At 44.7% G+C, this 8,930-nt stretch overlaps 1 protein-coding gene across 1 annotated transcript in view; it reads left to right on the top strand.

Annotated features, from left to right (window-relative positions):
• Positions 1 to 2,372: 2,372 nt before the first annotated feature.
• The window catches only part of LOC144119096 (monocarboxylate transporter 13-like), a 38,044-nt gene continuing 31,486 nt past the window's right edge, over positions 2,373 to 8,930 (top strand). The window contains exons 1-3 of the mRNA XM_077651812.1: positions 2,373 to 2,402; positions 7,457 to 7,569; positions 8,487 to 8,602. The gene's annotated coding sequence lies outside the window, so the exon portion shown is untranslated. The remainder of the gene's footprint in view (positions 2,403 to 7,456; positions 7,570 to 8,486; positions 8,603 to 8,930) is intronic.

The raw sequence follows: 8,930 nt of genomic DNA, 5'->3' as shown, positions 1-8,930 counted from the left end.
TCCCCATGGAAATCGGAAGTTGTACCCCAAGGAGTAGAGATCTCGCTCTAAAAAATTCTCTTTGCTGCCTTATGCCTGAGAAACCTTGCGCCCTCGCGTACGTTGTCACCAGTCCTACCCACTGCAAAGCAGTTTCAAGCCACATGGAAGGACGCATGTGTTGCTGTAGATGTCGAAGTTCTGAAGGTATTTTTTTTTGCTTTTTTCCGTGACCATAAAACTCGCGCAAATGTTTTTTTTCTTTTGAAGAGTAGTTTGCAAAGAGTGATCCTGTCCTTACAGACAGGCAGAAATAGGACCGGTCGTCGTCTACGTTATTCATTCCATCTAATATTTTGGACGCAACTGCCACATTATCATGCTGTTCTGTAGGAGACAAACAGCAGTTGCAGGCAGCGCAGAAATATACTAGTTACTTAAATAGTTGTTGAAAACATTTATCTTGTGAAGAAAAAAGCTATCATTAGCAATGTCACGAAGAAGACTGAATTTTAAAAGCATGGGCCATCTTTCTTTCTTGGTCCACTGTAAATGTGCAGCTGAAAAAATCTTACCTCCTCAGAGACCCCCTGCATCTATTCGTGCATATCCCACTACCAGTTATTGGATACTGCCCATTTTTTTATTGACTGGAAAAAAATGTGCCGTTAGGTACTTGTTATTATTACCGTTAACGTTTCTTCTGTTATTTCCTTTCAGTATCTTACTGCACTACTCTTATTTCGAGAATTTTAGGGACCCTCGTTGTATTGGACTGGTTTTAGCTGCTTGGATGATAAATTTTGTTTGCAGTTTTCTTTGCAGGCATATTCATTGGGTGATCGATATATCTTTGGCTGTTCCCGCCAAATGCACTTAGACCTATTTCGAATTGGAATGCGATCTCTTTCTATTACTCTGGATGTACTAAACTCAATTTTGTTAATACGTTGAATTCTTTCCTGAGAACTTAATTTTTTGGAGGATGCCTGGCGCAACTGGCGCACAGTAAGAATCACGATACACCTATATATCGTAGCTCACTGTGCCTGCAAGAAAAGTAGTTTCGGTTTTTTATCCTGCAGCGTTATCCTGCAGTTCAGACAGATTGCAGAGAGTAGCCATGGCACCCTGAATAGTCATGCTACTTGATATGCGTATTCTCTTCAGCTCTTGCTCGTGGCCACGGCATTTGTAGTGGGAAAGTTATCAAATAATTCCTAGAACCCTCACGCATAAAATATACTGAAAGGGAGGTAAAATTCTGCGATTTGCATAGAGAACTGCGCAGCTATCCTGCTTCCGATATTCTTTTGGGTGCCCTTGAAGACATTCAGCACCCAAAAATTTTAAGACTTGGTACGTTGGAGTTTACTGGCGAGAAGTCGTTCTGGCAAGTTATACGCGATAATGATTTAATTGTTGCTGGGATACGGAAGCATTACGCTTATGGCTGCCAAACACATGCGAGAACATACACAAACGATGGCAAAAATGGCGCTACAATTTCAATCCACAATATAAAATTTTGTGCCCTTCAGCTATGTTGCCTGGTCATTCTTTACTAGAAATGGAACAGGATTTTGCTAGATACAGGAGGTAAAAGACGTTGAAAATTCGAGAGCACTGCTCTAAGAGTATTACCGATGTGTCTAAGTTGGCAAAGTACCCGAAATATTGGAGCTGCGTGATGGGTTAAGTTAATGGTTAAGAACTTCTGGCGCCTCCTATGAACAATTTATATCAGACAAGACAATAAACATATAAGAAAATCTCTCCTGAAATCATTCCACGCCTTACGGATTGTTACAAACATGACACAGCAGGTATTCAACCACTGCTGCATGCGTGCGCAATCACAAGAATAGGCCTGATTATCACTTTTTATGGTGGCTTTATCTTTCATGGCGGCCTTAGCCTGACACCACCAGCTTCACACTTGACGCATAGCTAGCATTTCTCTCTATGTGGAGTCATGCTATTTGAGAACGTGTGTCAAAAACACGTATTCGACACGCGAGGGGCCTCAACCTATAGTACCATAAGATCCACAGCCGCTGATGGCCTTCCCGAAACGCAATAAGAGCAATTAGAAAGCTGCAAACGGCATTCACGGCCTTCCCGAACAGCTTTACCTGAAACGAAAGCACTTGAACATGAGTGAAATACCGCCTATTGCTCTGCTGTTGCTGCCGCAGGTGTTTTGAACTTCATCGTTGCTGTCCTATATGTGCGGTAAATGCTGCAGCATCCCCGTTCTACATGCAGAGTGATTCCCTCTGTACTGCATGTGTGCGCTGACCGCAAAGCACGTCACAGACCGTTCGCGATGAGATCATATCGTGGGCGACGTGATAAAAACAGCGACGGGCTAGAAACGGATAGAGTTAGGAGAGAACACGCGTACAGGTGCACGGGTAGAGGTGAGTCATTCTTTAGTGAACACAATTCTGTCGCCTATGGGTAAAATTGCGTTTTCATCGGTCGAAACATCTCAACTAGATTTCATAGGCATTCTTTTAAATGTGCAAACATATTTCTAGTGCAATCATTTTTGGCCCTCTGTTATTTAAAAACAGCAGCTTGCATAAAACGTCTTAACAGGAATAGGTTGAACAGTTCACCGTTTTCGAAGTAAGTCGTTTGAAACAAAATCGTTATACAGTATTACAATAAGTCCTAGGCCCACATTTTCAGGTGTGATAACATAACAGCTTTAAGCATGAACAGAAACAAATCGAGCGGCTTTTGTGGAATTTTTGAAAAAGTGTTCGTCGAGAATATTGCTTACAAGGAATATCTTCTTTAGTGCGAAAGCGCTACTTAACGCTGTCCGAACCAAGGATCTTGTGTGAACCCACGGAGGAACTCGGGAAGTTCGGATCTGTAAGGGGGACTGTCGCGCAAGCTGAGGCGAATGGGAGGACGCTCTGCTTGGTTCGGAGGAGCGTCGTGATAGCCGCAGCCAATAGGATGGCGATCTTGAGAGCAACCTTGGGCAAATCTTGCATCGCAATAACCTATGCATAAATAAAATAAATATTGCGCCGGCTGGTTTTTGAACCCGCACCGGAGCGAACAGAACACCTTCGCTGGCGACTGCACGAGGGACGTATGCTATTCCCGCTGCTGATCACGCCGGGTGCTAAAGCGCAACACACTCCCGTGCAGTGTATCGCACTTCTTCGCCTTAATCAACATCGTCTGCGGCGCGAACAGATCACATCAGTTTAACATCGATCACAGCTTAGCCCGAGTATATCTAACCTGGGTGCCAACGACCAAACAAAGCAAAACCTCAATGAGTCACATTATAATGATGTTAAGACCTGAGTAAATCGATGTTATAACCTGGCATGGTGATGTTATGACCTGAGTTTATCAGGCTGAACACATTCTTTTGCACTTCAACTCGAATAAACTACGTTAAATCTAAACCCCTTTTTTATCAGTTATAGAACCTGAGAGCTGCTTTTTATTCACCACAGCTGCTGTAGAACGGGCCAATACCTTGCTCACTGAGAATCATGAGATATAGCATATTAATTAGGCACCATAAAGAAGACGGTAAATAGGACGCTTTCGACAGTTTATTAATAGGTACATCACAAGCGGAACCACAGAGGCAGTAAACAGTAAAATAGAGCATAGAAGGAAACCATCGAGGGCAACATTAATGTGCCATGTATTACGCCAAGTGTCCGAAGTGGTCACAGATGGTTTCATGGTGGGCTATGTTTTGATCTCTCAAAGTTTCTGCTAGAGAGATACTTACTACTGCCATATCCAAAGTGTGCGCTTTAAATTTTTTCTCAGAGCTTCAGTAGCGCTATTTGTGTAGCTGAAGTCGAAAAATATTGGCACGCTGCACAAAGGCTCAAAAGCGGTTTAGCACAAGCTGACGATAATGCGAAATGAAAATGAAATATAAACTACTTTGTTAGGAAAAGAGTAACCGCATTAAAACAAAACGGGAGTGTCATCTACTCTAGCTAAGACTACTCAGGTCATAATATCATTATATTGTGGGAAGAGAGGAACGTCTATTTGACCCGGGAGGTACTCACGCCAAAAATTATTTCATGTTAGCAGGTACGTGGACATAAGGCGTTGGGTATAGTGTGTGGCTAAATTTCTAGCACAAAATCCCCTCCATCCTTTAATAGATATCCTGTTAACTGATCCTCAGTAGCTCCATTCCTCTTTTGCATTGTTCGTAAGGCTTTCTTTACTTCCTCTTTCGTTACTGGCTGGAAATCCCATTGCTGTGCGCTACGGCCTCTCTCATTAATGTTCTGGTTACTTTGGCTACTGTATACATTGTGTAAAAACCTACGGCTACTTTAGCTTTTTTATCGATATTACTAATATTGCGCTTTTTGTCGCTTAACGCATTCGTCTGGTTTTCTTCTGCACTGCTTTAAGGCTACCTCCATTCGTTAGCGCATGGTTGATTTTATTCATATTAAAGTTCTTTTTCAGGTACCTTGCGCTTATTTATTAACTTTGATAGCTCTGCCAGTTCTATTCTGTAGGCAGGGTAAGCCGCTTTTATGCTTTGACGTTTATTAATCACATCTTTCGTATTCTAATAGAGCTTGTCAGTATTCTCTTCAACAAAATATCATACCACCTACTTCTGCGTACACTGTAATAATTTCTATGACATTATCGTTAATTGTTTGAACATTAAGATCGTCTTCCACGGTTAAAACCACAGATCTGTACTGCAGGGATATACTGAATTTCTGTACTTTCCCTCACCGCTAAATCGTTATTGGCTTCCTCTTAACTGCTGGAAGTAGTTAGGGAACACGTCTACTTACTGCAGGTAGCGACCACTCATCCGAATAATCAGAGAGAAATAACCAGAAGAATAAGAAGGGGTGGAGCAGCGCACATAGCAGGTTCTCTCAGACCGCGAATAGCAGTTTCCCAATATCCCTCACGAGAAAAGCATACACCCGATGTATCTTACCTGTGCTCAGGAATGGGGCAGTAACTTGGAGGCCAACGAAAACGGTTCAGCTCATGTTAAGGACAGCGCCCGCAGCTACGGAAAGAAAAATGATAGGTGTAACGTGAACAGACCGGGAGCGGGCACAGTGGGTGAGGGATCAAACGCGGGTTAATGACATCCTAGTCGAAATCAAGAGGAAAAAATGGGCTTGGGCAGGGCAGGTTATACGATGGACCGATAACAGCTGGTTCTTGAGGGTAATAGAGTGGAGTCCAAGAGAAGGAAAGCGTAGCAGGGAGCGGCAGAAAGTTAGGTGAGCGGATGAGATGAACTTTACGGGGACACGGTGGCTGCAGCTGGCAAAGGGCAGGGTTAAAGGGAAGCTGAAACGGTTTTCAAATCGCATGAAAAGCTGTGATTGGGAAGAAGGGACCTTGAAAATCATGTGTGTAACTTTTTTTCCGATTCTATCCGCCGAGCTGCAATCGCTTCTTAAAAACCCGGGTGGGGGGACGGCAGAGACGGAGAACTGGCGGAAGTGACGCCATTCACGGAGAGTTGGCCGGCCGTCCGGCTGCGCTTGCTCCGCTGCGGTCCGCGCTTTGGCGAACGACAGATCAACGCAACCTTCTGCCAGTGCCGTTTGCTTTCTCTCGTTCCAGCGTTCCGTGTAAGAAGCCTGCATATAAACCAGTTTTGGTATGGTACTCCTTTCGAACAGCGCTCAGCACGCAGCTTGGTAGAATTCGTCGGTTGTTCTCCCCCAGCCTCTTCCCCGTTAACCAAACAATCTGGTGGTACGCAGCATGCCGAAACGGCCTGCACAAAATATGTGCTGCAATATTTCTCTTTTCGTTATATCACTTTACCTGTTTGTAAACTCTTTGCCTTTTCCAGCTGGTTCACATCCACGCTGAGCTAAGGCCACTTCCAGCACTGTCTTTAAGGCACACAGTCTTGAACTTTTTTGAGGTCGTTACGCACTGTGTGCCTTTTTGCTTTTTCCTGATTGCTTGCACGTCATGGCAGTATAAGCAATTCTCTTAATCTTTCATCAGGGCGCAGCACATGCAGCTGCACCTAATTGAACAAAAAACCGATTATATAAGCTTAGTATACCTGACCAAAGCAAAGATTTTCATTCATGAGCGCTTGGTCATGGCTGACGATCGACAATGGCGTCAGAATTCACACAAATTTGTCCTTGAGTCAGAACGGCAAAGTGGTCGAGCAGCGGTGTGCATATATCTGCCATAAGTAATTCTGCTGGTTACCTCGATACGCAACAACAGAAACTATATCTCGCAGCACACTAGTTTTAACAAGCAGCACTGCGAGCTCCGAAGTTTCCGGCTTGCTTAGCTTCTTATCAGGCGGTGGCACCAGTTTTCTGCTTAGTCTGTAGTTCTCAACAATTACGGAATAGGTTTGCGCGCGCTAGTCCAAATTCCGACAGTCCGGCGGTTCCACAGTTACCCGGAAACAAAAATTATGGGAATGCGCTGTCTACACCGGAGTCGACGAAGATATTGATAGCAGAGAAAGCTGGGAAGCCCTGCTGCGCAGCGAAGAACCCGCTTGGCAGAAACAAGCCAATCGGTCTGGCGGCTGACGCCGCGAAGAGACAAAATCTATTTGTTAGCCTTTAGTCACGGAGTCTGCGGCCCCCGCCCTCCAGGCCTGCGTGCCGGGGGCGGTGAGTAGTAAGGGGTCTTCATTTCCGGTGGAAATAAAAGCTGTCATCCATCTATCCATCCATCCATCCATCCATCCATCCATCCATCCATCCATCCATCCACCCATCCATCCATCCATCCATCCATCCATCCATCCATCCATCCATCCATCCATCCATCCATCCATCCATCCAGTCGGGATTTCCAACACGTGAAAATGCCGCGAATTGACTTTCGCTGTCGGCGCACTCCGCGGCGTCGATCGTTGGTTCCGCCGTTTTCTGAAGCTGCTGATGGCTCGAACATGTATGGTGAAAGTCCAGACTGTTCAACACTGCTTGAATTATCCATAATTTCTAAAACGTAGTCCTTAAAAGCCCGCTGAAGCAACGCGCTACGCTGCAAAGCCGTCGGTGCCGGCCGGAGATGCCCGTGGATGACGTCACGACGGTCCCGACCAATCGCGGGCAAGAGCGGCGTTCGCTCGGCGCCCTGAGGCGATGGGGCGCGTTTTCTTCTAAAAACAGCTTTTTGCGTTTATTTCCGCTCTTTTTGAATGAGATATTCTGTTTCTGCGGACTAAAAGCTACGAAATGACGTAGAGAACTCAATTTTTTTTTCGAAAACTGCTTCAGCTTTCCATTAATGCCTTTCCGAACAGCCATAACAGCAATTGCAAGCTGAGCGGCGAGCAGGTATGATGGCCATCGCGAACAGCTTGAATGGAAACGAAACACCTGGGCGTCACTAAATCCGAGTTCATGCTGTTCTGATGCTGTAGCTGGTCCGCTCTAAATATAGACAGCGTAATTTCCTCTGCACTGCACATGTCGACTTACAGGAAAGCACGTGACAAACCGTTGGCGGACAACTTCCCGTGTGTGCGACGTGATACGAAGAGCGGTGGGTTAGAAACGGAAAGACTTAGGGGACCACACGCGTAGAGGTTTACAGGTAAGTGACTCCTCTGCGAGCACAATCCTGCCCTGTATGGGTCCAAATTGGATTTTTACCAGTGGAAATCTTTCAACTCAATCATGTTCAGTGAATTTAGTTTTACGTTTTTGCATTCGACATATCCGCTTCTTAAGCACCAAAAAAAAACTTTCTAGGCCTTTATTTTTTGATCCAGTGATATTTATGAAGAGTGGCTTTGACGGAGGGTGTCATTAAGAAGACGGTGCAAAATTGGCTGTTGGGCACGTAAGTAGTTTGAAAGTAACTCCGGTATTGCGTATTACAATAAGCCTCCGACTCATATTTCAATGCTTTTACATCATTATATCATGCACAAAGAACAAAAGGAAATAAGGCCGCTATTTATTAATTTTTGGGAACGTGTTTGGTTGAAATTTTATTTACAAGCAACATCATTTTTTGTCATATATAGCACCTGAGGGCAGCCTTTATCCACCGCAGTCACTGCCGAACGTGCCACTACCTTGGACACAGACAAGCGTGGAATTACGCAGGGTAGCTAGTTAGTGATAAAAAAGTGAGCTGCGGTTTAACTACTGTTGAACCTAGTTAGAGAGCGAAAGCTGTGCTGTATCGGGTAACTAGACGCAGCATGGCGTCTCTAATGTTGAGTGCGTTCAGGACATTGCATAGGCAGCGCGCCCACCCTGCCAACCTGGCAGGTGCCAGTTAAATTAGTGGTTGGTCGCGAGAGCTTGCTCACCCAATGAACGCTGCGGCCTACTGCTGCAGTGCCGCGTATCTGCCACAATGTTGTCAGCTCTATTGCATGCAGCTCACATCTCTCTGTCACCACCACCACGTACCGCAAAGCACGTATGAGGCGTCCACTGGCCCAAGGAGCCAGCTTTGCGCCCTTCTTTTCAATTCAATTTCATTCATTTATTTTCCAGAGCGTTACAAACACAAACTCTTAATGGTCCCCTGGACTAAACGTTGCACTAAGCAACTTGACGACGGGCCAGAGGCCACCTTACAAGACAGCTGTCGACGCAGATTATCAACAAAAGTAAGAAAGCCGCACTCATAAAAGGTCAATCGAATATATATGGGCAATAAAGCGGGTCATAAAAGCGTATATATGCACGAAACAAACAGTGAGAAAGAAAGAAAAAAATCATGAAATGATATGAAAACACACGGTCAAAGGACAATTAGTCAGTTTAAAACCAGGCAAGATGCAGCAAATCAGGGTGACAAGTAAGAGTTCAGTTGAGGTTACAGAAGTAATTTTTACATGCTTTCTCAGATGAAAAAAATTCATTTGAAAATTTGTTTAGAAATAATGGAACAATATGCTTTAATGATTGAAACTTGTTTTGGGTGGGGAAATAGGA

This window comes from Amblyomma americanum, chromosome 2 (genome assembly GCF_052857255.1).
Source record: "Amblyomma americanum isolate KBUSLIRL-KWMA chromosome 2, ASM5285725v1, whole genome shotgun sequence".
In the NCBI taxonomy this organism is placed as follows: domain Eukaryota; kingdom Metazoa; phylum Arthropoda; class Arachnida; order Ixodida; family Ixodidae; genus Amblyomma; species Amblyomma americanum.
The sequence above is the reverse complement of the archived record's forward strand: the minus strand, read 5'-3'. Positions and strand labels throughout refer to the sequence as shown.